The sequence below is a fragment of the Mustela nigripes genome, chromosome 4 (genome assembly GCF_022355385.1).
Source record: "Mustela nigripes isolate SB6536 chromosome 4, MUSNIG.SB6536, whole genome shotgun sequence".
Lineage (NCBI taxonomy): Eukaryota > Metazoa > Chordata > Mammalia > Carnivora > Mustelidae > Mustela > Mustela nigripes.
The window spans coordinates 4,085,367-4,112,858 of record NC_081560.1 but is presented as its reverse complement, the minus strand read 5'-3'; the positions used below and the strand labels follow the sequence as shown (position 1 = coordinate 4,112,858).

The 27,492-nt window shown below is 47.1% G+C and overlaps 2 long non-coding RNA genes across 4 annotated transcripts in view; both read left to right on the top strand.

Moving 5' to 3' along the window:
• LOC132014848 (uncharacterized) overlaps positions 1-4,169 on the top strand; it is a 42,691-nt gene extending 38,522 nt beyond the window's left edge. The window contains exon 3 of the long non-coding RNA XR_009403467.1: positions 4,021-4,169. This is a non-coding gene — a long non-coding RNA (uncharacterized LOC132014848). The remainder of the gene's footprint in view (positions 1-4,020) is intronic.
• The window catches only part of LOC132015539 (uncharacterized), a 253,741-nt gene that overhangs the window by 145,808 nt on the left and 80,441 nt on the right, over positions 1-27,492 (top strand). For all 3 annotated transcript variants that reach the window (XR_009403719.1, XR_009403717.1, XR_009403718.1), the window contains exon 3: positions 17,711-17,922. This is a non-coding gene — a long non-coding RNA (uncharacterized LOC132015539). The remainder of the gene's footprint in view (positions 1-17,710; positions 17,923-27,492) is intronic.

The window sequence follows — 27,492 nt, the reverse complement described above, 5'->3', positions numbered from 1 at the left end:
CTTCGACCTCAGCCGCAGCAACATCTTCCTAGGAACAACGCCAAAGGCAAGGGAAGCAAGGGCAAAAATGAACTATTGGGATTTCATGATTATTTATTTTTTCAAAGATTTTATTTGTCAGAGAGAGACACAGTGAGAGAGGGGACACAGCAGGGGGAGCGGAAGAGGCCTGAGCAGGGAGCCCGATGCGGGGCTCAATCCCAGAACCCTGGGACCATGACCTGAGCCAAAGGCAGATGCTTAATGACTCAGCCACCCGGGCGCCCCACACCTAATGATTATTATGGTAAATTTAATGTTTTGTGTTTTTTTTTTTAATTTTTAAAAATTTTTAATTAACATATAATGTAGTAGTAGCCCCAGGGGTACAGGTCTGTGAATCACCAGATTTACACATTTCACTGTTATGTGTTTTTTTTAACCTAATAAGACACACACAAAGCTTCTAATTCATGAGCTTTTTCCTGCCCACATTGTTGGAAGCCACTTGTGGTGTGGTTGGAAAGTCTGTGTTGGTGATGATTTCAGTTGCAAATGTCAGCAGAGTCAAGCAACACATAAATAACCAAGTATGTATGAGTGGCTTGGGAGAGCGCCCGGCCCGTGGTAGGTGCTGCGCACTCCTCCATCCAAAGCCTCAGCCCGGATGTGGTTTGGAGTACAGTCTCTTTTGCCCAATTAGCGGTTTACGGTGCCTGTATCACATGTGATGTTATATCCTCGGTGCACCCTGTAAGGAAACGTGTTGTTATTTCTCTCCAGCAATATATGAATCTTTATAATAAATGGGAAAATCGAGACTCTGAATTGCTTCATTTTAGTGTAGGTTAGGAGTGCTGCCAAAAAGTTATGAAAAACAACCCCAAAGTAACTTCTCAGAGGTCTTGGGCTTCAGAACTGTGTATGTGGGATTATGGATGTAGGTTCTCCCCTCCCTGGTCCAAAGATGAAGAACTTGAAGCACTGAGAGGTCCCGAGCCTCATCCATGGACAGAGCAGGAGGGCCAGAGCCGGCTCCGGGGGCCAGTGGGGCCCAGACTCCGCGCTCTTACCCGAGGAGCGACACACACGTTTGTTACGACTTCGGCGGTAGCAGGCACAACTAAAGATACACCTTGTTTGTTGTTTTGTGTGGAAGGTGTGTTTGACCACACACTGATTGCGTGTGTGGAGTGCCAGAGCGTGTGGAAGGAGCGCATACCTGGGGGTCCTTGACCTTGTCCACCTTACGTGGGACAGAGGCACCCTCCCCTGTGACTCTTCCCTTCTTCGGGTGCCTGTCTTCTCCCCAGCTCTCACCGTGTGGCTCTGCCCTGGTTGCCAGTGACCTGGTGGTGACAGCCCTATCCCAGAGGCCTGGGGAGGGAGCCTGGGCCCCTGCACCCACGTGAGCAGGGCAGGCTGGAGGCACTGGAGAGTTGATGCCCTGGGATCCGCCCCGTCCCATATGTGGGTGGGACTCCACCACCTCCCCTCTCTATAGGGCCGTCCTGCGGGCGTCGTGCTCCAGGCTCTGCAGCTACAGTCCAGGCATGAGTGTATGCTTTCCTGCCTTTCTTCTCTTGCTGCTCCCCCTCCTCCTCTCCCCAGTAGGCTCTGTGTGTCTGTGACCACGGCTCAGCAAGTGTCCTGCCACAGCCACCCTGCAGGACCTGAGTGTTGTCGGAAGCGCTGAGCTGTAGGGTTCCAGGACTCCTCTGCGATAGGACCCCTTTCTTCTTTCCCAGCAGGGGAGGGCGGACCCCTGATTTCTCCTCACCGCTGTGGTCAGGCAGCCCTCATGCCTCATCACGGATGAGTGCTGGGGGCCCGCAGAGAACACTTCTGTGTAGGTTCGACGGCGAGCGTTACCGGTCATTTTCTCTCCCCTCACTCATGGAAGGACGTCAGCCCTGGTGACCGGTGGCTGTCCCAGTGTGGGAATAGGTCTGTGTCTCTTTTCTTTCACTGGGGTAGTTTACCCACAGCGGGCACTGTTGTGCAGTGTCAGTGTTTGCCTCACTCCTCTCTACGTCAGCCTCTCTGTCCGTCCACCCAGGGGAGCGGGGAGCGGGTCAGCATTTCATGGTCTCCAGGAAAGTGTGTTTGGGGAGAGAGATTTCCAGGGAAATCCCATGTACCGCTCCCATCATCCTGCCCAGAGATTAGGAGAATTTGGGGAGAACTCCAAGAATCTTGAGGAAACCCGAATGAGGTTTCCAGAAGGGGTGAAGGGAAGGCAGGGGAAGCAGGGGAGAAGAGAGGAGGGGGCAGGGGAGAAGGGAGGAGGCGGTGACCAAGACTGAGACCCAAACTGAGCTGGGACTCTTGTTTCTCAGAGTCTCTGCTAGAGATACTTCAAGGACCCGGAGAGAATCGGCTGCATGGCCCATCTAGAACGATCTGAGGTCTGAGACGCTCAGGACACCTCCATCGCATTGGGACAGGGCCAGGGGGACATCCCAGGGGGACATCTCAGGAATAATCTGTGTGGATGGTGGCTGAGGATGGGTTCCTTCCCTCCATAGATGCCTGGGCACTTTGGGGTACTGTGAGCTGGGGGAACCACAGGGAGGAGGGATAACCCTGAAAAGCATGAGGCTCTGGTGGTCTGGGGACCTTGGTAAGTAATGAATCTCATTACTCGGAGAGTTGTTTGCTGATTGATTACTGGCCTCTCAGGATTGAGAGTCACAGCTACTGCAGGAGGTGACCAAGGCACAGAAATGGGTTGTCTTTTCAAAATCCCTCTTGTCCTGTTTAATCACATAGTTGATACACACCTGCGTGGACCAGTGACCACAGGGAGTTACAGACAGATGACTTAGCAGCTGGCTCCTCCCGAGCTCCCTGTGCAGGAACAGAGCAATAGCTAGTGGTCCTCCAGTGGCAGGAGGCTTCTAGAAGGTCAGACGCCTCTGCCCTGGCAACCAGGTCTCATATCTTCTTAGTATCTCTGTTCTCTTCAGGGTGAAGCCACCACGGTCCACTTCCCAGCAGCATCCTTGAGCAGGCCCTGATGTCAGGCCGGCTTGAGTTCTATGTCTTCCCTCCTCAGACTGGGTTCTGAGTATTTTGTTTTATTTTTTTGCACTAGGGAGTCACAAACAGTTGTCAAATTTGAGATATGGTTGAATACGGTATCCCCATTTTGAAGATTCATAATGCAGACCAATATGTTGAAGCTCAGAGCGTGTTTCTGACATAAAGAAATGAGTTTAGCTTTAGTCAACCTACTATTTCCAAGTGTACACAGACACAGAACATGTTTTTAATCAGGGTATGTTATTGATACTATCTGGACCTGTTTCTCCAGAAACTGTGGATTAGTCCTCAGACTCATTAAGGACCATGATCAGGTCCATGAATCCATCTAACCTTCCCAACCACTGTGTTTCTACATCTTCAGGAGGGACGAGGGGTGTCTCATTGTTCTGAATCTCCATCTGCCACCACCTCTCGCTAATATATCAGCCGGGGGACCGTTCCTACATCTTTGCTCATGTTATCATTCTCCCAAGAAACCCTCCACCATTGTTGCTTCAGTTTTAGTGTACAAATTAAGCACATTTCATCCAAGGAATCTTTCCACATTTCTTCTATTATTTTATTAATAACAAGGGCTAACACTTCATACATTTGCTCTGGCTAAAGCCCTTGTGCATTATTTCACTTAGCTGTTAGCATCCTTTGAGGGCGGGTATCTGACTAGTTTTATTAGACCTCAGCTTCCTCTTCTGCAAGATGAGCTCCAGATTCTCACCCGGGACTGCTCACCTGGTATGTAGCAGGCATTTAACTCAAGCCGGCTTCCATCTGAGTTCAGAGCCTTCCCTTTCAACCAATAGGTTGTCTCTTGTCTCACAGAAAATCCTTATCTTATCAAGTCCCTATAAAGGTTTGATCAGGCTAGTTTTGTTTCCTTATTGTCTCTTTAAATTCACTGCTTTACACTAAATGTCTTATCTTCAGTTAAGTGGCAAATTCAGAGCTTAAGTCAAGATGATCAATATCTCTCAGAAAATACTTGTTTTCTTCTAGGTATCTGGGGAGAGTGGCAGCTGTCTAAATCCCCGTCTCACCACAATACAAAACAAGAACCCACAAAACTACACAAACCCAGACACTGGCATAATGAGAAGACAATTAATGCACAAACTTCAAGTTGCTTTTAAGTTTAAAAAGATAAAGAAATCTCATTAAACCATCTCTCAGACTTTTTTTTTTTTTTTGCAAAGATTTGTTACAGGCAAAGGCAGTCTGATTTAAAAACCAAAAATGCTGCACAGAATAAAAAAGAGGGGAGTGAGCAGCAAGTGTAGGTACAAACTTATTCTAAAATCACCACTGGAAGGATAGAGTTCTCCTGCTTGTGAAAATACTAGAGGAATTGTGTTAGTAGACTACAGCACTAATTAGAGGAAAGCAACTTAAAAATATGATTGCAGGTGGAGACTTCAAAAAGGATAGCTTCTGGGGAGAAAAAGACAAAAAATAAGGGACAGGTAATTTTAAAAGGAAGAAAAAAGAAAAATTAAGGTCTTCAAAGATGAAATTTCTATAAAAATCAGAGGTTCCACAGCACTCTGCATCAACAAGAACTCACCCACCAAAGAAACTGGGCAACACTTTAGACAAAGAGGACACCAGCTCCTAGAGTAGAAATCTTCTAGAGCATCACACATGCAGATTAAATATTGTGAAACTGAACGTTTCTATAGGAAGTTCCCAGAATGATGTGAAAAATAAGAATCAATATGTCAGCTGTTGAAATTTCTAAAGATAATCATGATGCAAAAGGAAACTGTAAGTTGTGGTCCAAGTGAATTAAGTATATTCCTAAACAGACATTTATAATATGAAGAACCACCTTGAATCAGAAATTAAAAATTGGAAACAAAAGTAGAGGGAAAAACAAAACAAAACAAAAAAACAAACAAAAACAAAAACAAAAAAAGAGAGAGAATTGAACTTGGTAAAGAATGAAGGAAAGAGATAAGACCATCTCAGAAGTGAGGATGACTACAGTGAAATGCAGTAAGGGCAACTGAAGAAAGGCAAGAAGGGAACCAACACACGAAGATAAGATAAAGGAAGAAGTAAAAAGTATCAAAGAGTAAGAGGTCGAATGGGGAGATGAACAAAGAAGAAACAATGTACGTATAATTGAAGCTGCTGATGTAGAAAATCAAACAGTCGAACAGAACTCCTATGTAAATTGTAACCCAGGAAAACTTCATGAACCTAAAAGACCTGAATTCATGTCCTGAGGGGCCACTGAGTAGCTGGGAAAGTAAGAGGCACTGTAACTTCATGATGTACCCCAGTAAGTATTAGGCTTGAAAGAGAAATATTCTGAAATTTTCAGATTTAAAAAGATTAAATGATTTAGAGCCAAAGAATCTGTAATTAGAATTCTCAGAAACAACACAAAAAGCAAAGCAACAATGGGACAATTTCAAAAAAACCCAGTGAAAGAGTGGAAACAACATTTGTTTTCAGTCCAGCTGTGAAGCCTCAGGACTATAGACCACCAATGAGCTGGGGAGTTGGGTGCCCGTGTCCCCTTCTAGAGGAATCAGAGAGGGCGACCTTCATCTGAACAGAAGAACACTAGGAAAAGTCCAGGGAGAGGACAGTGATGTGTGTGGTGGTCTGTCTGAGTGTAGAGAAGGCTAGGACAAGGGTGGAGACAAAGCAGAAAGACTGGTACTCAATTGTTGCCCTTTATGAGGGACAGAAATAATGGGACTGGAACCCAAGAGGAAAAGGTAGAAGGAAAAAGGAAAGAAAAGTAAGTAAATGTATTGTCTCTTGGGACATAGATGGGAGAGGAAGGATGCCAGTAAGTGCTGATAGATCAGATAGTAAGTAATTAAATAAAGAGAGCAAACTAAGGGCACCAGAAAGAACACAGGAACAAAGGTAGACACTGTAACAAAAATACAAATACCCCTAAATACAAAAGAATGAAGGTTTTAAAAATAAAGAGCAATGCATACATGTCATACTGAGAAAGGAATATAGCAAAATAACGTAAGACTCATAAAACATTATGACCAAGTTAATATTTGTTGTATCAATAATTAGCATTGAACCTAACTGAAAAGATGAGGATTCCTAGGTTGTTCCCTTGTGTGGAACATAACAATTACCTAACAAGAGACCACCTACAACTAAGTGATTCAGCAGGATGAAAATGGAGACATGTGGAGGCAGGCAAGGCTGGTGGGAGCGGTCAGAAAGACGAGGTTGCAGTCCTGCTATCACGGTGCTGAGAATAATAGTGGCTAACGATCTGATTCTCTAGAAGCATTAAATGTGACAGGCAAGGACATTTTCAGGTGTGAAAGCACAGTATGTGATGGAGATGTAACAAAATTGAGTATGTCTGCAACAATGAGCCCAACTAGCAACTGCGGTCGTGCAGCTGAATTCTGGGGCCCGGAAGACCTGGACAGAAGCCCAGCAACACCCCCTCTCCATGCAGGACAGATCAGTAAGTTTATACAACCCACGCGCAAAGACAAGGGAAATCTTAGGGTTCGTATTGAATGAGATGTCCTGGTAGTAGATGTCCCACTTCTTCTCAAGTGGGTGTGGCCCATTCGTCCACTTAACTATATATTAGTAAACGTTAACAAACACCTGTGAGTCCCCAGAAGGGACATGTGACACATTTCTGTGATTACCTTATAATAAAACTCAAGATTATCAACAAAATCCAAAAGGAAAAAGGCACTTCCTCCCAGAACCATGTTATTAAATGACTCTTGGATGGAGGGGGAAATGCAGATTACCGTTGCAGAATTTGCAAACGCTGATGATAGAAACTACATACCAGGATCTGCATGACATATTTAAAGCAGTAATCAGAAGGAAATTCACAGTAGTAGATCTTATCAATAAAAACGAAATTACCATATGGGTTCACTTATATGTGGAGCATAAGGATAGAATGAAGGACATTAGGAGAAGGAATGGAAAAATGAAGAAGGGAAAATCACAGGGGAAGATGAACCATGAAAGACTATAGACTCTGGGAAACAAACTGAGGGCTTCAGAGGGGAGGGGCATGGGGGGTAAGGTGAGCCTGGTAGTAGGTATTGGGTGGGGGGGCACGGATAGCATGGAGCACTGGGTGTTACACGCAAACTATGAATCATGGAACACGACATCAAAAACTAATGGTGTGATGGTATGGTATGATGACTAACATAACATAATAAAATAAAATAAAAAAAAATGGAAGAGTGAATGTAAATGAAGTGTCAGTTCAAAAAACCAGGGAAATAAGCAGCAAAGTAAACCAAAAATGAGCCTGTGGAGGGGAGTGGTTAAGTTAAAAGCAGAGACTAATGTAGAACACTCTGTATCCAGTTGAAACCCTCTTGGCTTTGCAAAGCTAATAAATACACAAAGCACTCCCTCACTTGGCTGGAAAAAAGAAAGCAGAGAAGCACAAAACAAATGACAAAGGGAGCTAACAGTTGTAACACGGGGAGGAGCATGAGGCCCCATGGGTTGGGCGGAGGGAAAGGTGGCTGCCATGCAGTTGTAGCTGATCCCGCGCAGTTCTGGTGGAGCTGGGCTGTGTCTACAGATCACCCCAGTGTGCGGCAAAGGGGCTCACCTTTTGGATCCCTGCACTAGCAAGTCACGGACCGGTCATGACTGTGGGAACGGCGGTTCCATGCGACTGAGGACGATTCCAGCCCTCAGCCCAGATTGCCAGCGGCTGAGTCCAAACGCAGTGGTCCTGCAAAGGGCATCGTGGTGGACCAGCACGCCCTGTGTGATCATCTTTGTGTTTGGTCTTCACTCTCCAGTGCTCAAGCACATTGATTTTTGATATAGCTCCGTTCCTGATAAAATGACTCAATCCTGTGCTGCCTTCCAAAGGAGCTTACTGATGAGGAATATGTGTGAAAACATCCCAGGGTCTGATATCCTAAAAGCCATGTATGTTAATTATCGCTGCATTATTCCAGTCTGGGGCTCCTGGGTGGTGCAGTCAGTCAAGCATCCGAGTCTTGGTTTTAGCTCAGGTGGTGACCTCAGGGTTGTGAGATCGAGCCCCTTGTGGGGCTCTATGCTCAGCGTGGAGTTGGCTTGAGAGTCTCTCTTCTCTCCCTCCTGCTCATACTCTGTCTCTCTCTCAAATAAATAAATTAATAAATCTTAAAAATAATTAAATTACTTTAATCTTAGCAGCTTTAACCACGAACAGGCTTGACCTGGCTGGGCAGCTCTGGGTCAGGCACTTACTAGGTTGTAGTCAGGCTGTTGCCAGGGCTGTGGTCATTCCAGCTGGGGCTGGAGGGTCAGCTTCCAGGCTCACTCCTGCAGCTGTGCACAGGGGCACTTGCTTCCTTGGTGTGTGACCCTCTCCTACTAGGGCTTCTCCCACAGTGAGTGATCCCAGGGAGAAGAGAGAGACTCTTGGAGCAGCCTGTGAACCATGGTAGGATAGGAGTGTGAGTTTCTAGGGCTGCCAGGACAAAGGACCCCAAACGAGGTGGTTAAAGCAAGGGAAATGTATTTTCTCTCAGCTCCGGAGTCTGTAAGTGTGCGATCAAGGGGTCAGCACCATTGGTTCCCTCTGAGAGCCAGGAGGGAGAATCTGATCCACGCCCCTCCAAGAGCTTTGGAAGTTGCTGACAGTCTTTGCCATTCCTTGGCTTGTAGATGTTTCAACCCCACATCTGCCTTCATCTTCCCATGGCCTCTCTGTGTGCATGTGTGTTTCCGTGTCCCCATGTCACCGTGCTCATGGGGAGAAGTCCGGCCCACCATAATCATCATAAACATCTTTTTTGGAGGAACTTAATTCAATAAAACAGAGTGGAACCCTGTTGATCTTGGGGGGCTGGCAGGGAAGGGACATTCTTTCCTGAGGGCTGGGTGGGGGAACAGCTGGGTCGTGGAGTTCTCACGTGTTCCCTTGCATTTTTCTACACTTCCAAGATGTCTTGCCTACACAAGGATTAATGATTCCCTTGTCTGGGAATAGTTTCCCGAGCACACTGGGAGGCATGATGCATTTCCTCTAGGCCCTGTGACTTTCGGCAGTGTTACCAAGATCGGCCAGGATTAGGAAGTCTACCGAGGTCGGTAAACCGTGGCTAAAGCTTCATTAAAATTGAGGACATGGAGCAGCAGCCGCCGCCCTACAGGAGAGCTGAGGGGAACGGACTGAGCTTCCAGGTCTTAAGAAATTCAGCTGGAGGCTTTATGAAGTTTTCTTCCACAGATAAAGTGAAGCCGACCAACCACTTCCATGTGAAATCGTGATAAACTGTTGAAATTCTGGGTTTAGGACGCTAACCATACTTATCTGCTACGTTGTCACCCGAGAATTCCAAAGAAATGACCCACATTGCTGCTGCTGCTGTCGCCACCGTTGCTCTGCCGTGCCCGCTCTCACCCTCCGTGGGCCAGTGTTTTAGGCATTATACTGTTTGGATCTGCAGATGGTCTTCCTGGGCGGCAAGAGTGGACCAGCTGGACCCGAGTAAGGAGCGGAGGAGCATGGGTTGGTAAGTGGAGGATCTGAAGTTCGCAGCTGACATCCGCCTGCAGAGACTGTGAATCTCAGCTGAGATGTTCTGCCTGCCTTCCGGCAGGGCAGGGAGTCACCGCATGCCCTTGAGTAGGGGAAGGAAGTTTGTGAGGTCCGTAGAAGACATAATCGTGGTTGTCCTTCATCCTAAGCAGAATACGAGGAGGTGTGTTGTCCCATGCCTGCAGTCAGTCTGTGGGTTCATAGACCAGCAGTCCTGCATGGCTGATTTCTTTAAGTCGCAGGCTTAACATTTCCAATCTCTCTACGTTCTCTCTCATCAAAGGCCACGGTAATCTTAGAGACACCATTGATGACACAGTGTTTGTCTGCCGCTGGTTAGGCAAATGGCAAACCAGAGTGCCTGCTCAGGGAAATTAATGCTCTCATTTGTCACCAGCCCACACAGCAAAACCGCTAGTGCCCTTTCTTGCTGATTGACTAATGGCTTTGAGGAAGGGAACTGATAGGTAGAATGCTTCTGCTGGAAGGAGAAACTGATAAAGGGATTGACTACCCAAATCTTTTCCATTTCAATGAGATGTTCTCTCTGCTCAAATTAAATGAGCTTGTCAAAATAAATAAGAAGGCATGGTCACTGTAGATGGTGGAAGCCAGGTGCTTAGTAGAGGAAATCAATCTGGGGATGGGGAGATTTCTCTCTGTGCTAGGCGGGCAAGTCTCTGGTCCCATTCACTTCTTATCTTTCATGCTTTCCATACAAATATCACCTTTTGAGGCCAACTTTGATGTCCTGTCTTGGAAGCCAGAGCTTCCTTTTTTGACCTTCTACCGTTTGCAGCCTGTGCCATGCAGTCTGGCACTGAGTTAACTTTTGAGCTCTTGTATAATTCTCCTGCTACACTTCTTGAGGCTGTCGATCATGTCTTACATGAGGCTGTACTCCCTGCCCAGAGCGCCACACCGAGGAGACTACAGGGATGCCCACAGAACTGCTAATTGGTTGAACCTGGCAGGTGGAGCGTTCATCTGATTTTTGCTGCTCAGCATCTGTTCCTGGCCTTCCTGGGACTAATCATACAGAATAATGCCCCAAATGGTTCCACCATTACCCACCATGTGCTTGGTGTGGGACTGACCATTCCTCAGTCAGTTAAGCTCATTCTGCTGGCGACAACGATTGGTTCAGGAGGGGCAGATGACCAAAGGCAACAACCAGAGTGAGCCTCGTAGACGTCTCTAGAATGTGAGTTAGGGTGACTTGCATGTCCTACCCTTGGAAACTACTAGGCATCATCCCATGACCAGGAGGTGAGCTGGCATTCCATGAAGGCAGAGTAGAGAGATGTTTGAGGCCTCCATTGAACCACTGGCTCAAGGCAAGCGTGTGCACTTTACAGTTTGAGTAACCGGTAAAAATGATCTGTATGCTTTAAGCCAGTTTGATCTGTGCATTCGTTACAGTCACCAAATGGTGACCAAATGGATACAGGAGATCCATGCGACTCCCAGCCACGCCTCTTCATGTGACGCTGTACACCTCCCCGAAGACCAGATGTCTTTGAAAGGAACCCTATTTGAACAGTTTCTTTTCCTCATGATACCCATACCCACTTGACGTTTGGAAGGAGGATGTCCCAACATTCCTGCACGCTGTAGGGAAAGCAGAGTATTCAGGAGCAGAAGTAGAAAGTGAACTTCCCCACTCCTGTACTTCTCTCCCTCCGTGGAGGGTTTCCTGGAACTTTTGAGGAAAATGGAGAAAGAGTAGCAGGTGGAGAAGGGGCGACTCCAAACTTGTTTCCACATTTCCCAGGTTCTTCTGCTCACCACCCCGCCGCCCCGGGCTTGGCTCTGCTGAGGGCATGCTCTCCTCCTCTTCTGGCTAAGCTCTCCAGTCTTTTCCTTCACATCCTCCTCACCGCCTCTAATCACACGTCACTTACCTGAGAACTGCTGACATCGTCGACGGGGTGATTCTTCGTTGTAGGGCTTTCCTTACACGGCAGGCTCCCTGGCCTCCACTCATCAGACGCCGGCACCTCCCTCTCCTCTCCCCAAGGTGTGCCGACCAAACGCGTTTGCAGACATTGCCACACATCCCCCAAGGGTCACAATCACTGTCCCCCGGACCCTGCTGAGAACCTCTGCTCCACGGGGAGAGGATGGGGTACACTGGAAAAATGACTTACCTCCGATATTCCCTCTTTGGAGACTCTGACTTGTCCCTTTAGCAAGTGAATCCACTCGCTCAGGATCTCCGTTCTGAAATGACAAAAGAATCAGGAGTAGAACCTAGTCCCCCCAGCCTTGTGCAGAACCTCTCACTTTTTGTGGGCAGCCAGCGAGCCAGTAGGCTATGGAAATTGTGTTGCCCCCTGCAGATGCTCATCATAAAGCAGGAAAACGTAAACCAGCAGTGCTGGTTCGAGTTTGTATTGTCTTAGGAAAAGAACAATAGAGCGGACACTACTATTTGTCAAGCATCTGCGTGTACCAGCCCGTCACTGAATGCTGTTTCTCCAACCTAATCATCACAGCGGTGTTTCAAGGTCGGTGTTACTGCTCCATCATATCAAGATAGCTAACCTTCCTGAGCCTGACTCTTTGTCTTAGGAATCCAACTTGCATGTGCCAGATTCAGAGCTCACACAGTTTTCCCCCTACCGGACTGACTCCGTGGGGATGGACATCTTCTCTATGCAGCAAAGGGCCTGAAGTCTAGGCCCGTGGGAGGGGAGTGCTGGGAGGCCAGGTGCAGACAGATCCCTCCCACAGCAATAGTAACACTGCCAGGACGGTGGTAGCTTTGCCTTCTCCTGTCTCCTGTCCCCTGTCCTCTGCAGGAGACACTCATCCTTGATTAGCCAGACATTGTCAGTTGGGTCCCGGCCATCATTAAATATGCACAGAGATGGGCAACTTCAGTGCCCAGGGCTGAAAAAAAGAAAAAAGGAAGGCCAGATAATTCAATTATGTTGACCTACTGGTATAGACACAAGATGATTTAGAAAACAAAAATACCAACCTTTAGCTTTCTAGCTTTACAATGAGTCATAAATGGTCCCAAGTGGATAACTGAGCTATTCTCTGAACAAAACTGAATTATGTTAAGTATTTTGGAAAATGTAATGATTCAACTACAGGGACTCCGCATCCCTCAGAAGCAGTTGGCATCTTGCTTGTCTTCTAGATCTAATTTGCAGCTGGAACGCGATTGTGAGGGAAGAGTATCATTAACGCTTATCATCACATACCACGTTTGCGCAACGCCGCGCGTGGGCGGAATCAGCCGCACTCATGTGGGTGTTTTGTGGGGCTCGGTGATCCGCTCCGGGCTTTTCCTTCCAGCGCTGCAGCAGGTGCACGAACGGGAGGCTCAGGTGTGGCCACTCTCGGGGAGAGGATCTGGACAGGGAAGCAGCCTGGAGGCCGACGCTGGCACGCTTAAGCAAGCCTGATTTTGGAATTCTTGGCACTGGCTTTGCCGTTTCTGAGGCCAAGTGTTTGTGGTGGCTGAAATCCCCGCCTCGGTCCTCCGGCTGCATGGTTGGAGCGAGTGGGAGCAGACTGTCCCAACCCTGCAGCCGGAGGCTCCAGGAGCAGGCCTGAGTGGAGTTTTTACAGGAGTGTGGTTGGTGAGGCCTGGAGCCCAGGCCAAGAAAGAGTTCTTTTTTTTTTTTTTATTTTCAGCATAACAGTATTCATTATTTTTGCACCAGATCCAGTGCTTCATGCAGTCCGTGCCCTCTATAATACCCACCACCTGGTTCCCCGACCTCCCACCCCCCGCCCCTTCAAACCCCTCAGATTGTTTTTCAGAGTCCACAGTCTCTCATGGTTCACCTCCCCTTCCAATTTCCCCCAACTCCCTTCTCTCTAACTCCCCATGTCCTCCATGCTTTTTGTTATGCTCCACAAATAAGTGAAACCATATGATAATTAACTCTCTGCTTGACTTATTTCACTCAGCATAATCTCCTCCAGTCCCGTCCATGTTGCTACAAAAGCTGGGTATTTGTCCTTTCTGATGGAGGCATCATACTCCATAATGTATATGGACCATATCTTCCTTATCCATTCATTCGTTGAAGGGCATCTTGGTTCTTTCCACAGTTTGGCGACCGTGGCCATTGCTGCTAGTTCTTGAGATGTCTTTTGTGCAAAAGGGGGGTTTTATGAAAGCATGGGAACGGGACCTGGGGGCAAAAAGAGCTGCTGCCCCGGGGGTGTGAGGGTGATTGATGGAGTACTTGGGGCCTGGGGGAGGTAGGGACCTGGGCACGTGTCCAAAAGAACCTTCATCTGCTGAAGAAGACTCTGGGACCCTGTCCAGCTGAGGCTGTTTCCCCTCCCGGAGAGCACTCACATTCAGACAGGTGGGGGCTCCCTGGTGGAAAGTCACACACATCCCACCTGGGCGTGAGGAGGGCAGGTTGTGGGGGCAGCTCGGACTTTGTCCTCAAGCCGGTTCCAGCTGATTCGGGAGCAGTGCCTTCTGCTCCCGAATCAGCTGGAACTGGCTTGAGAGCGCAGTTTGGCTGCAGAACTGGGGGCGTCGGGGGCGTCAGGAAGGGTTTCTAGGGTGTGGGCCCATGCCAGCTGGTGTTGGGGATAGGCTACGGGAGTGACGCTTCGCTGGGGATGTTGTCGGAGGAAGCGGGAGTGAGTGAGTGGAAGCCTAAGAGATTGTACTCGGGAGAGAGAAGACTAGCCCCAGGCTGACCGTCTTCACTGGCCGGGAAGCTCCGCAAGTCCTAGCAGGTGTGTTGCAGGGGCGTTGGTCTGGCTTCAGACAGGCTAACGGAGTGCCCTGTTCTGTCTCCACATCTCCGGCCGCTCGCACAGGGCCTGCCCGGTGGTGGTGATGCCGGTGCCCACACCACATCCACACCGCGGGGCATCAGCCGGCTCCTGGGGGCTGCTTTTCTCTTTGAACTTTCCTGTTCACACTGGGACACCACTGAGAGGGAGGATTCTGCTGGGACTATCGATGATAGAGGACTAAAGTGGGAGCGCCCTCGGGAAACCAGCAGGAGCCACGGTGGCCCGAATCCAGCCCGGTTCCCTTCTGCTCTCACTTCCCTCCCGAGAGCCTTGACTGAGCTGGTGTTCCTCAGGCTGATCACCACCAGGTGAGCCAGCACACTAGTGCCTTCCTCAGTGGGCTCCTGGCGGGGCGGGGGCTGTGGGCGGGGAGGGTTCAGCTGGGGAGACGCAGCGAAGGCACCGCTGGCAGAGGAGGGGCTGGAGGGGTCGGTGTGGCCGGGCTGGTCACTTTACCACTGGGAGGAGCGGGGTTGCGGGACAGCCAGCCACCTCAGCTAGGGGGCTGCAGCTGCGGAGGGTGTCTGGCAGAGGCCAGAAAGGGAACGGACAGGATGGGGCAGAGGCTGGAGTGGGCGGGCGATCAGCCTCTCAGTCTAGAAGCTTCCGAGCTGCAGATGAGCTGTCTGTGCATCACCTGTATTCTTGCTTCGTTCCCCAACCACCTTAGAGGCAGGTCTGCCGGGCCAGTCACACCCGTTTTACAGAGGAAGAGAGCGGGTCCGGGTCTCTGGGGCTGGACAGGAGCAGGGGCCTGGGACACGCTCCTGCTTCCAGCGCCGCCAACAACAACAGCAAGAGTGGACAGGACCGGGAGAGGGTGCTCCAGGCCAGGCTGTGTGCGGGACCAGGGACCTGCCATCTGGGGAGGGCGTAGGTGGTGGTGCAACCAGAGCCAAGCCAGCAGCAGAGAAGGGGTTTTCCCAGGTCTGCAGTGGCATTCAGCAAATGCAAATGATTTTGACATCCTGTCGGGGAGGAGGGCATCTGTTACCACCTCCTCCGGCTCTTCTTCCTCCCGCCCTATGGGTTTGGAAGCTGGGGCCCGGAGGACAGCTCCTCACAGAGCTCCGCTGGAGAGCAGAGAGAAGCGCAGTGGGACAGACTTGGTCCACTATGAACGACGTGGGGGAGTCGGGCTGGCTCTGACGGAGAACACAGAGCTCCAGAAAGTGTCAGAGAACCTGGGATCAGAAGGATGTGTCCAGCGCACATGTGTGTGAGTGTGTGCGTGTGTCTGTGCAGACACACACGTGTGCAGTGGTGGCAGGACGGGGGAGCCAGCTCTGGAGAGTCGTTGGGACCGTAGACAGCCAGCTCGAGGCCAGGGAGTGTGCAGTAGGATCAGGGGCGGGTGGGGGGTGCTGGCTGTGCTCACTGGGAAGGAGAGACTGGACAGGATCTGATAGGAGGGTGACTTGTGTCCAGATTTGCCCTGGACAGATTTGTTCTGGGTAATTATTATAGCTTCTTCTTTTGTTCGCAGAAATGTCCCCAATAAATTATTTGCTCACCCTCTCTAATAGGGAATGGAAACCACTGTGGGCTCAGATACCTCAAGCCAGAGTGCTGAGCTGAGCCAACTCTGCCTGTCCTCTCTGTTCCTGGTCTGACCGTGACCTTTCACTCTTCTTCTGCCTCTGGGCCATTCCTGATTTCTGGCAGAGTGTCTTCTGTGTCTCTTTTCCAGACCACTGGTTGAGGACACATAGCCCTGAGTTTATAGTAGATAGAAACTAGGTGCTGTCCCAGAGGCCAGGGGCTTGGTCCTTCCTGTGACTAATTGTTCATTACCCTTGTGCCTCCAAGACCCCACGTGCCTCCTTTCTCCGAGCGTGTGCGTGCTGTGACCTCCCCACGGGGAGAGCCCACTTGCACACTTTGGGACAACCGCGGAGGGAGTGGAGGTCACTATCCAGGGATTGCGTATTCACCGAGCGTGAGGGCACATTGCGGTTTTACATTCAGTATGCAGATAGCTGTATGTCTTGACTAGCTTCAAGGAGGGCTTGGAAAACATCAAAATAGAACTCTGTCTGAAAATGTACTACGGCTCCGTCTCCAAAACCTCCACACCTTCTGTCCTGAATATCTCAGCATCTCTCAGGCAGAGCCTCTCTCCTCTCTCCCCTGCTCTGCATGACAATGACCAAGTGCGGGCTCCTGACCCCGCTTCACACACTGATAGCGAGGCCGTGACCCCTCGCCCACTCCAGGCTCTGGCCATTCACCCCACTCACGTCCCTCTGAACATTTGGTGACAGTCATTAGTAGCACTTCTGCAATAAGCATTGGGTTTTAACCCCCGGGTCCCGCTTAGTGGTTGGGTAACCTCAGGTGAGAAATGTCTACTTTTTGAAACTTGGTTTCTTTGTGTGGGAGGAGCGCACCCAGGGGCCCTTGTTTGTGGGCGGTCCCCATGGAGCCAGGCTAAGGGGCTGCCGGGGTGGGGGTGGGGGTTGGTCCATGAGACACACAGGTGGAGGGGAGCACTGGGTACCCGAGTCTAAATGAAGCCTTGGCTTTTACACGGTACACCATGCTTGTCCCAGCCCTACCCCCAGAGTCCATGTGTCGTCAGCCAAAGTTCATCATTAAAACCCATTACCAGGGCGTCTGGATTCCTGTGCTCTTCTGTGGCCCAGGTGGCAAGAGCCTGCCCCTGTGGGAGCCCACCCTGAACTTCTCTGCCTCCAGGGTTCTTTCCTCCCGAGATCGCTTTGTGACTGAGGGAGAGTTCTCCAAATATATTCCCGAGAAAACAAAGCTCTGTACCTGGTCCCTTAGACTTTCCAGAAAGTTATTACTGGCTGTTTCTTGATGCTTTATTTTAGAGAATTCTCTGCCCAGCGTGCAGGCCTGGCTCACCCTGCGGAGGTCAGTCGCAAGTGCCATAGAGTTCATCGTGGAGCCACTGACCTCTAGCAGGAGGCCTGTTAGCGAAGGGACATGTGTAACCACGGGCAGCAAGCGTCATAGTGTTCGATGTCTCGCCGCCGACTGACTGATGCGGGAGGCCCCGGGCAGGGGTCCTCTAACTGTTTCCTTTGAAAAAGTCCAGGCGTTCCCTCTGTTTGATGGAACTCAATGTCCAGTGCCTACAAACTGAACTGCGGTCTTTACTGTCACTTTACACACGTTCAGTTTTTAAAAATTGGGTAAAGACACGTCCCTTTTTAAATTGAAGAGAATAACCGTGTAAAATCCCCCATTTTCAGGCTAATCACTGGAAACAGGTTTCCTGTGCTTAGAAAAAGCACGGAAAGGACACATACCAACATGGAGATGGTCGTTTTATAATTTTTTTTCAATTTGTTTCCCCTTTTCCTCTCAACACTATGTCCCAAATAAATGTATCTGGTGTATTTAACTTTTTCTCAGGTTCCGTTGTCTGCTTTCTGGGTCCGCACTGCTCGCCCCCGTTCAGCGGCCTGCACCTTCTGTTGGACTCGCACGGTTCTGCCGCCCCGGCTAACTGCATGCCCCGAGTTTCTGGCTCCTCACGTCACCGCCGGTGTCTTGAGCGGCTGCACAGGAGTTAACTCCTCTCCAGGTGGCTTTTGACCAGTTGGAAACAGAAGACGTCGGGACAGGTTAGATTTGCTCTCCTTCCCCTCCTGCTCTGAGGAGTGCGACCCCCGCACGGCCTGTCCCAGAAGCATGACATCTCGGGTCACATCAGGGCTCAGGAGACAATGCCCAGGGAAGTAACATCTCACCTGACACCCTTCCCGTTCTTGCCACCTCTGATCCTGGAGCAAGAGGTGACCACGAGGTGGCAGGGTCACACACGCCTTTCTGTGGGCGATGCTTTGGGAGGTTTGTGTGTGGGGAAGTCCCTTAGGGCGTGAGACCTTCCCGAGCTACGTTGGGGCCACCAGCCGGAAGCTGGGGGGAGGCCAGGGGGAGGGGGTTCCCATGTTCAGGGGTGTGGCTCGGCAGCTTAGTGGGGAGTCTCGGGGTCTGGGCCTCCAAAGAGCAGCGGCCGCTTGGGGTCTTGATTGGCCTGGAGTTTGTCTCGTCTGTGGCTAGCAGACGCTGGGCGCAGTGCTGTGGGGTGTACAATGCAGACAGGCTCTCTGTGGCTGAAAATATGCTTATTTGGTTTATGTTTAAAACAGCTGGAAATGTAAAATTTTGAGTTTAGTTGCTGGTAGACTTTTCAGTAAGCCACGTGCGGCCCACCGTACGGCCATCTTTGCCAAGTAACATCGCTTCCCATGGCTTCCCATCCTTTGCCATCTGCGGGGGGTTTGAGGGCTTTGGGGCTGATCTGGTGCATGATGTGGCCACCAGGTGGCAGAAGCACACACAGCTTTAATCCTCCCTGCTTTGATCCGGTCACCCATACATAAAGCTTCAAGTTCCAAAGAGGGGAGACTTGGGGTGACTGCAGATTGTGCTGTATCGGGTCATCGCGGAGCTCCTCTAACCTCGGAGGGTCAGGCAGACACTGGGCTCTGGTCAGGGACCCCCACTTCAGTCTGTGGCTTGAGACAAGTCCTACTCACGCTCCACCTCTGCAAGAGGCATCATTGAGGCTCTCCTGTGGGGTCCAGGTGGGCAGCGGAGCCCAGGATTTCTTTCTGGTTCATTGTCACCATCCACAAAACATAAGTATGGCACTGTTTAACGTTTTTGAAATGAAAATATATAGTATCTTTTTTATTTTGATTAGGAAAAAGGCTTTTTACTTATTTTTATTTTTTAAAAGATTTTATTTTATTTATTTGTCAGAGAGAGAGAGAATGAGAGCTCAGGCAGGGGGAGTGACAGGCAGAGGGAGAAGCAGACTCCCTGCTGAGCAGGGAGCCTGATGTGGGTCTTGATCCCAGGACCTTGATCCCAGGACCTGAGCCGAAGGCAGATGCGTAACTGACTGAGCTACCCAGGCGTCCCGGGAAAAAGTTTTTTAAACACAAACCAGAAATGATCAACATAAAAGAATGATACACCTAATTGTTTTAGAGTTAATAATTTTTAAAAGATTTATTTGAGGGAGAGTGTGTACATGAGGGTACAGGTGTGGGCATGTGGGGGGAGAGGAAGAGGGAGGAGAGAGAGACTCAAGCAGACTCCCCACTGAGAGCTGAGCCTGATGCAGGGCTTGAACCCATGACCGTAAGATCATGACCTGGGTCGACACCAGGATCTGGAAGCTTCACTGACTGAGCCCCCCAGGTGCCCTTAAAGTTAAGAATTTCTACCCATCAAAAGACAGTGTAAGTATCTTTAAAAATCACAAACTGAGAGAAGATATTTAGGACACACATAATGATTCAAGTATTAATATCAAAATATATTTAAAATTTCTGCAGGACAATAAAAAGATAAAGTAGAAAAATGGGCAAAAGATGGGGACAATTTATAGTAAAGGGAAAAAGAAGTGGCCAATAAACATGTGAAGACCTAGTCCATTACGTTATTGATCAGACTGGCAAAATTCAGGAACCTGATCATATGACATGGCAGGAAGGATGTGAGCCAAGAACTTGTCTGACTCAACTGCTGGTGGAACATTATCTGACACGATTGCTTTAGTTTAACAACATTCATGTTTTCTTGTAATTTGAATATCTACCTATCCTGTGATTGATCAGAAGTGATTCTCTTCTTAGATCTATACTCAAGAAAAATGCTTTGACATGTGTGCCTGGAGAAAATATTTACAGTGGCACTATTCTTAATACGAAAAAACTGGAAGCAATCCAAATTCCCATTGAATTTCCAGTGAAAAAGAATAGATTATAGGTGGGCCTTATAGATTATAGGTGAAACCTCTGAATTTTCTTTAGAGAGAATTCATACAGCAAGGGATGGTTTTAGAATGAGGATCTGTGCTGGGTGTGGATGCAGATTCCCATGTGTGGGAGGGAGGCACGAGCTGTCAGCTGTCAATGCCTCAGAACCTCTCAGTAAAATGTGTTGAACCAGAAGAGTGAAGCTTATTAAATTTCCTGCACTCAGAGCTTCATCTTGACAGTCTCGTATGGTCTCAGAAGGACACCGTCGAGGGAGGATTTTCATAGGATTTGAGTACCCAGGCTGGCCGACTTTAAAGTGGGCCTGTGTGATGGTTAATTTTGTGTGTGAACTCAACTGGCCAGGGGGCATCCAAATTAAACACTGTTGCTATGTGTGTCTGTGAGAGTGTTTCCAGGCGAGATTAACATGGGGGGGGTGCAGAGGGAGAGGAAGGGAGAATCTCAGAGTCCCCACTGAGCACGAAGCGCAGTGCAGATGCCGGGCTCCAGGCGGGGGCTCAGTCTCATGACCCCAAGCTCAGGACCCTGAGCTCATGACCTGAACGGAAATCAAGAGTTGCTCATGTGACCGTCCAACCGACTGAGCCACCCAGGCAGCCTGAGGTGAACATTTGAAATAGTGAACTCAGTGAAGTAGATTGCCCCCTCGTCCATCTGTTTCACTGAGGGCCTGGATATAAAAAGAGGTAGGGGAAGGAGGAATTCGTCCCTTTTTTACTGGCCTCGTAGATTGAGCTGGGGCACCTTCCCTTGCCTTTTCCAGCCCTTGGACTGAAATTTATACCATGAGCGCCGCTGATACTTTGGTCTTTGGATTGGGGCTAAACTATACCACCAGCTCTCCTGAGTCTCCAGGGCATAGACAGCAGACAGGGGACTTCTCAGCCTCCATAATCATGTGAGCCAGTTCCTCATAATAAATATCTTCTCTGTCTGTCCATCTGTTTATCTGTCTGCCGTCGCCATCTCTTCGTTACTTCCTCTGGGTCTGTTTCCCTGGAGAACCCTGGCTAAGACAGCCCACCCTACAGGGTACTGACTGGTAATGGGGCAAGTTTATATCATAATAACTTCAGACTGGTGGGCACAGAGAGCCGAAGGTCTCGAAGAGAGTGTTAATGGGCAAACTGTAAGTCCTGAGAAGTTAAGTTTTTATGGTTGGTTTGCAGAGCTGTGTTCCTGGAGCAGTGATTCCTTGGAGCAAACGTCTGATAGATTTTCGCTTGATGCTAACATATTGTTCAGCAGGAATGAGAAAGTATGTTTCTTCCAAATGTTTAGCCCAGAAAGAGTAAAACATGTTTATTCTCAGAATTGTCTGGCACAGCAATAAAGTATGTTGGTTTCAGTTATTTCTCTTCCCCATTTGATAGTTTTTAAGCCTAGCTGGAGGATAAACCACAGTCTTCTGGGGACACGATCAATCCTGGTCTGTACCACTGTTTCCTGTGTCATGGGTACAGCTAGAGTATCTCATAGGAGGCATTCCAACCTTTGTAGATGTCCAAGGTGCTTGTGCGTTTCATTAGAAGATCGCTCATTGGATCCTTTGATTGGATAGTAGCTGTGTAGCAGCCCTAAAAACTGGAGACCACACACCTGAGCCCTGCAGTGCAAACACTGTGAGAAGGACTGTGGTCAGAGTGTGTAGTCCACATCAAAGCCAAATTAAACCATATAACCAAGTTAAACGAAAAGAAGATCTCATCCCTAGTCTGAAGAGCTACATGAGAATATTCCCTCAATTAGTTCATTTCATGATTATTTTTCTTTTCCAGAACTTTTGGTCATATTAAAAAATCCAAGAGAAGGGTACCTAGGTGGCTCAGTCAGTTAAGTGTCCAACGCTTGGTTTTGGCTCAGGCCATGATCTCAGAGTCCTGGGATCGAGCCCTGGGTTGGGTACTACACTCAGCATGGAGAGTGATTGTACTTCTCTCTCTGCTTCATCCCCCACCCCCCAGTCTCTCTCTTGCCCTGTCAAAGGAATAAATAAAAAATCTTTTAGAAAAATCCAAGAGAGATCTGTAGGTATGTAAGCAAAATATTCTTTTCATCAGTAAGTACAAGTTCTACCTTGAGAGGCCAGTCACATCTAAACAGCTCTATTTTGAACCACTACCCATGCACTTTCATAAACTCCTCTTGAGTCAAGACTATCCTGAAGACATAAATCAGTGTACAGAGAAAACAGATTCCTATACAATTTATGGGTCACAGCCAATAGATTTTTGTGCTACAAATCCCAAACCAGTCATTAGGGACAATCTGATGATATATTCCAGCCAAAACATAACTGGGGATAGGCTACCATCTCAGAGCTTGATAAAATTTGAAACCACTCATCAAGTGTGGTTCTAAGCTAGGTGGTGGACATTTTAGAATATAGATCAAGCAAAATAGATTTCAAGCAGAAAAGCACAGGTTTGAGCCTAAGGAGGGCACCTCTGCTTTCTTATAAGGTCTGTAAAAGTGAGATAGCTTCGGAATATACAGCAACTGTTCCTGCTTTTTTACTGACTTTCTTTTTGTAAACGTTCTATTATATAAGGCAACTCCTATGAAAAGCGCTTGAATGCTGTTTCTGGGGAGACAGAAAATTCCCCTTTTATGTAGAATATTACAGAGGATTTTAGATTTCTGTCTGGCTGTCCTGTTGTGTTGCTTGCAATCTTAAAAATACTTAGTCGTTGAGTCCAATTACCAAGAGATCCGACTGCCTTATTAAAAGAAAGTGCTACCAAAGGAAGATGGTAGCACAGAAAGAAAAGTGAATATAAACCAAATGGCTCATTTTCTTATATATTTTGGCTACATCATTAATAAATTATATTTCTGTATTTGACTCATACCAAAGAGTGATTAAGGATGCAAAATTATGTATTACTGATAAGGATCTTATAGGCACCAGAGTTAATGGACAAAAAGTGTCAGTTAATAATCCCCAGAACCTTACTGTATGTAAAGACTAAAGAAAATAATAAAAGCATTCAGATTAAAGCTTGAGAATCTGTGGCTCCAGTTTTCTGAATCTTGTTCTGTGTCTCTTGGGTTGAGTCTGTCGACTGCAGGCAGATGTCTACTCAATCCAAAAGTCTTTGAGAGAAACTATTTTCTTCCGGTGGTTATGCACTTTTAGAGAATTTCAAATAGTCTTCATCTTGAGGTCTGTATACAGATTTTCAATGATTAGAAAATGTTGCATGTCTTTTTTTTTTTTTCAAGAGTGGGGGAGGCAAGTATATATTCAAGGATCAAACCTTTGAGATTTTCCTGCTGTGCTACTTAACAGTATCTGCTAAGATCATGTCCATAAGGTTTTGAAGGTCATTTCTCTCAGATGTCTCTTAAGAAAATCAATTTTCCAGGTTTTACATTATGTAGGTCTTGTTTAGGAGGATACTGAGCAAAGGCTGTGCATGTGCATGGATGATAAGACTGGATTTATTATGTGAGTCTTTTGCAGTAATTGTCCAAGTTTGCTTCCTAGAGAGAACAGTCTAGAATCAGAGATAAAATTACTACAGGAATGGGTGGACCTGCTACTAACTCATTCAGAAGTGGCATTGGGCCCCAGAAAGAGTTGTCTACATTGTCACTGAAGTCAAAGGTAACACCTAGATGGTAGAAGTTCATGTGTCTCTGAAAACGATGCAAACATTAGCCCAAGAATACACCTGTTATTTCTATATTTTCTTAAGATTGAAGGCAATGTGTAAGTGGTATGGCTTTGCAAAACTTTTCTAGGGAGGGGGGCACACCTTTTAATGTGATTTCATTAGCAATAGGTTGGAATTCCCCAAACTGAAAACAAAGGATCAAATAAAGTTTCTACTATTGCAAGAGCTATATCTCTTTGGCAAGAAGAAGCATCAGACTATCCCAAGAATAAGCAAACGATGACCAGGAAATGTCCAAAACCCGCTGTGGAAGGTGGCTGAGTGCAAGGCACGCACACACGTCCAGAGAGAGCCTGGGGCTTGGGCTCTTATCCCTGCCCCACTCTCTGTAGATTTGCCAGGATAAGGCTGGTGATAAGTGAGGTGAGGACCGATGGGTAGCCAACAGTCTTGGTTGAATACAGTGGCCAATTTGGCTGTGATTTCATATAATTCAAGCCAGTTACTTAACAAATAAACAAGATCAAATAGCGATGATAAGCATTAGAGAAGGAGGAAGGGACAATACTCCAGAGTCATCTCAAGTGTCCAATCATCAACAAAAACCAATTGGACCTACAAAGAAAAAGGAATGCATGACTCATACGCAGGAGGAAAAACATACAAACAAACCAGGCAATAGAAACTACCTGTGAGAGGAACCAGATGTCGCATTTCACAGATCAAGGTTTTAAAATAGCCATTATAGACACGTTCAAAGACTAAGGGAAATCCTGCTTGAAGAGGTACAGAAAGATATGACGACAAGGTCTAATCAAACGGAGGCTGTCAATAGACAGAGATCATACGAGAGAACCAAACAGAACTTTGAGAATTGAAAATAAAAGAACTGAAATGAAGAAGTCATTAAGATGTGCTCAACAGTGGGTTTGAATTGGCAGAATTACCAAAATTGAACATAGCTGGACAGTGATTATATAATCTGAAAGAAAGAGAAAACGAAAAAGAGCCTCAGGAAAATGAGGAACATATTTACGTGCACCAACGTATGCATCATGGGAGTACCTAGAGAAAGGCAGCAAGAACGTGGCGCAGAAAAATATTCAGAGAAAGAATAGCTGAAAACTTCCCCAATTCAATGAAAGACGTAAATCTGTACATCCAAGAAGTTTAACAAACTCCAAGTAGGAAAAAAAAACAAAAAAAACCCCAAAAAACTATGTATCTCAACATATCATAATCAACTATCAAAAGCCAAATAAAAAGAAAATTTTGGAAATGAGAAAAATGGTTATACACACACACACGCTTGCACACACACACATGGGAAGTCCAGTAAGATTAACCACTACGAAAGTCAAACGATATAGTGAGAAATCATTGAGGAATTAAAACGTTACACTGGAAGGTACTCACTATATGCAAAAGAAATCAGTGAAAGAAGAGCATAGGAACACAAACAAAAGATAAGAGATACGTAAAAAAATAAAATGAGAAATGTTAATCTATCTGTATCAATAATATTATTAAATGTGAATAGATTCAACAATCCAATCAAAAGAAAGATCATCATACCGGATATACAAACAACGGGAGACATGCTTTTAATTTTATTTTTATTTTTTAATTTTTAAAAGATTTAATTTATTTATTTGACAGAGACACGACAAAAGAGAGAGTGCAAGCAGAGGGAGCAGCAGGCAGAGGCAGAGGGAGAAGCAGGCCCCAGCCAGCAGAGAGCCTGATGCGGGCCTCAATCCCAGGACCCTGGGATCATGACCTGAGCTGAAGGCAGATGCTTAACACACTGAGCCACCCAGTCGTCCCGAGACACACTTTTAAAAAAAGTTTTATTAAGTCATCTCTATACCCCATGTGGAGCTTGAACTCATGACCCTGAGATCAAGAATCATATGCTGTTCTGACTGAGCCAGGCAGGTGCCCCAAGAGCCACACTTTTTGACTCAAAAAGTAAAGGATGAAATAAAGATAAATCATGTAAACGCAATGAAAAGAAACCTAGAGTGGCTATACTTGTATCAGATAATTAGACTTTAAAATGTGTTACTAGCGATGAGAGATGTTTAGTAATGATGAGTGGGTGACGGGCGTGAAGGAGGCACATGACGGAATGAGCAGGGGCGGCATCCAACTGATGAATCACTGAGCTCTGCCTCCGAAACTAATACACACTATGTTAGTTCATTGACTTTAAGTAAAAAAGAAGATACAACAATTATAAACACATATACATGTAACAACAGAGACCCAAAATATAAAGAGCAAAAACTGACAGAATCGAAGGGGAAAATAGTTCAACGGGAATAGCTTGAGACTTCAATACCCAGTTTTCAATAAAGGATAGAACAATTTGGCAGGAGATGAAAAAAGAAAAAAAAGGCTTGAACAATGTTATAAACCAGTAAGACCTGGCATCGATCTATAAAATACTTGACCAAGCAATTTAAAATAGATATTCCTCTCAAGAGCACATGAAATGTTCTTGTTCCTATGCAGGATGTACCATAGAAACTGAAAGCCAGGGGCGCCTGAGTGGCTCAGTCAGCTGGGCGTCTGCCTTTGGCTTAGGTCATGGTCCCAGGGTCCTGGGATCGAGCCCCACGTTGGGCTCCCTGCTTGGCTGGAGACTGCTTCTCCCTCTCCCTCTGCCCTTCCCCTGCTGGTGCTCTCTCACGTTCTCTCTGTGTCAAATAAACAAATAAAATCTTAAGAAAAAAAAAAAAGAAGAAAATGAAAGCCGTAGTCCCTAAAGAACCAATGAGTCAAGAAAGACATCACAAGGATGTTAGAAAATACTTTTAAGCGAATGAAAAAGTTGTAAATTCCTGTGTCAAAAAATAAAAAATCTCTCAGATCAATCATCTAAGTTTCTAACTTAAGGCACTCGAGGGAAGGAAATCGTAACAATTACAGTAGACATTAATAGAATAGAGAAAAATGGAGAACATTCACTAAAGCAATTTTGATTTTTTGAAAAGACCAAAATCAACGGATCTTCAGTCAAATGAGAAAAGAAGAGAGATGACTCAAATTTGTAAAACCAGATTTTTTTAAATGACAGGGGAATAATATGAACAATTAATCATATGCTGATGAGTTAGCTGACTTAGATGAAATAGAAGAGATCCTGGAAAGACACAAAGTGCCCAAACGAGCTGCTCAGAAGAATTAAAAAATCTGAAAAGACTTATGACAAGTGAAAACGAATTATTAATGAAAAACTTTCCACCAAGAAAAGCCCAATCCCAGAATTCTACAAGACACTTGCAAAATTAATGCCAATTCTTTACAAGCTCTTCCAAAGGATAGAAGAGGAAGGAACACTCCCCAACTCATTGTTCAGGGCCAGGATTACCCCGATGTGAAAACCAGACAAAGGTAACACAAGGAAGGAAAGCTACAGACCAGCACTTCTTCCGAATATAGACCAGTGTAAGTGACCCAAAGGACCTGTCAGAGTTTCTCTGTAAGACTCACCAGCCTTGGTGAGTGTAGACCAGTGTAAGTGACCCAAAGGACCTGTCAGAGTTTCTCTGTAAGACTCACCAGCCTTGGTGAGTGTAGACCAGTGTAAGTGACCCAAACACCTGTCAGAGTTTCTCTGTAAGACTCACCAGCCTTGGTGAGTGTAGACCAGTGTAAGTGACCCAACACCTGTCAGAGTTTCTCTGTAAGACTCACCAGCCTTGGTGAGTGTAGACCAGTGTAAGTGACCCAACACCTGTCAGAGTTTCTCTGTAAGACTCACCAGCCTTGG